We start from the raw sequence: 2,311 nt of genomic DNA, 5'->3' as shown, positions 1-2,311 counted from the left end.
TATATATATATATATATATATATATATATATATCCATGTATTATGCTCATAGATATTATACTAATATCCTATTATATTTTGGAACTATTGTATTTCTGGAACTATATCCTCCATGATACTGTGCATAAGTTTATTTGAATGCTATGTATGAATAGCATCTGTGATATGAAGTTTGGGATTTATTTTTTTTTTGAGGAAGGAACAAATATGGCTCAGGACAAGAAGAAGAAAAGAGTAAAGGAGAAGATGTTGGCATCTAGATCATGCTAAGGGCCAGTGTGAGTGGCAGAACCAAGAACAGACCTTTTTACAATGCTCTCCAGTTGTGTTTCTGAAAAAGAGTTTATCCAGGATTGAGCTTCCAAAATACCTATGCCATGATTTTGGACTCTGAGTGTGTACCTATGTTTGGGTGTGTGTGTGTGTGTGTGTGTGTGTGTGTGTGTGTGTGTGTGTGTCTGTGTGTGTGTCTGTGTGTGTGTGTGTGACTGATGAGGGGACAAATGCTTTCAGGAGACATTTGGAAGAAGAAAGTCTTGTGAACTGAATGCTAAATGTGGCTATTTATTTCAAAGTCTGTGATTTACCTTTTTTCATTTTTGTTAAATACCTTTTACTAATGATTTCTTTTGTCATATTTGGTTTGGTCTATAGGTAAATGCTCTAGATGGGGGCTCAAGAGAGAGGTATGAATAACTGCAGATTCAAAAATAACACCATGAACCTAAGAAATAATGAGAAATCCTAGAGTCTGGGCTACATAACAATATAACCCATAATTCTATGTGCTTTATTATTCACAAAATGTGTTCCTTTAGATATGCTTTGTGGTAGAGGTTGTGCATGTGTTTTTAATTCTCATTTTACAAAAAAAGGGAACAAAGAGAAGTTAAATGATCATGGTCACAGGATAAAAAGGTATCAGGGCTTGGACTAAAACCCAGATCTTTGGACTTTATCAGTGATCTTTCCACTCCATCTATAGTACTTCTTTAGCAAGCTGAATTATTTGAAAGTATCATTGATATCATTTTGCAGCCCTGTGGGCACTCTGTACAAAAACATTCCTTTTCAAACTGCTCATCATTTTTGAGGCACTCATTCAGTTTGTTCTGCACACAGTCTAAAAATCTTCCCATATTCTAATCCTCATCTAACCTCTGCCCAATTGAAATAAAGAATTTTCAGCCACAGGTAGTCTCTATAAAAGCCAGAAGAGTGTAAAGCCCAGGTCTTTCTTCAGTGGAGATCCCAGATAGAACTTTGTTAGTGGTTTCTCTCACTTATGCACACTTCAGTCTAGCTTTTTTTTAGGGCATTACTCTTTGCCCATGCCCTAGAATGACCTTCAGTATTTTGCATTTCTTGGAGAAGCCTCAGGTGGGGATAATAGAGGTGAGCAAAAGTCAGGTCCAGATGACTCTGGATGCTCAGAGGTTTGAGCTTGTATATGGGAGGTGGGACTAGCTCATTCACTACCCCTGCATACCTTGAAATCCCTAAAGAGGTTTGGGGGGGTGTCTTTTGATAGAGATAGGAGGGGAAGCAGATGGGTAATGTCATGCCAGGAGCCATCTCTCCCAAATGCATGGATATATACTCATGCACGAGTGCACACACACACACACACACACACACACACACACACACACACACACACACACCCCTCCTTCTAATTATCCTGCCACTGGGGGTGTACTAGCTTCCATCCTTCCCGTGGGTTTGGTCTAATGACTGTGAGATGATGTACCATCCACAGCAGAGAAGCCAGCCGTGCTGGGCAGGTCTGAAGATGCTGGTTTTCTCACCTCTCCCGCTCTGCGCCACCCTCCTCACCCCCTCCCCTCTTCTCACTCCTCTGCAAGGAGAACGACAATGCATGTGTGAAGATTTCATTCTGGAGATGCTCCCACTCTCCCTTGCCTTTCTAACTCCGAAGCACTACTTTTCTCCTTCTATATCCTCACACCTCTCCCCTCACCCCACCCTCCAACTGGTTTCCATTTCCATACTCCTAGGGTGTCCCAGCAATTCTTCCTCTCTCCTCTATCTTTCCCCTACCTCAAGATGGGTTCTTTTCTCCCAGAACATGTCCCAGATGTCATTTTGAGTACATACACTCTATGGACTAGTTAGTTTGGGGTGAGTGAAATGTGTGGCCATGAAACTTAATTGTCTGAAGTATTGGGCAACCTGGCGAGTTCATGCTTCATTCATTGCTTTATCCAAAGGGGGAGGATGCTTGGGATCAATCTTAAAAATTAAATTATCTTTGGATCTCCATGTATGTACACCTCCTTTTGAATATTTG

The sequence above is a fragment of the Macrotis lagotis genome, chromosome 1, assembly GCF_037893015.1.
Source record: "Macrotis lagotis isolate mMagLag1 chromosome 1, bilby.v1.9.chrom.fasta, whole genome shotgun sequence".
NCBI lineage: Eukaryota > Metazoa > Chordata > Mammalia > Peramelemorphia > Peramelidae > Macrotis > Macrotis lagotis.
Note: the sequence above shows the minus strand (reverse complement) of the source record.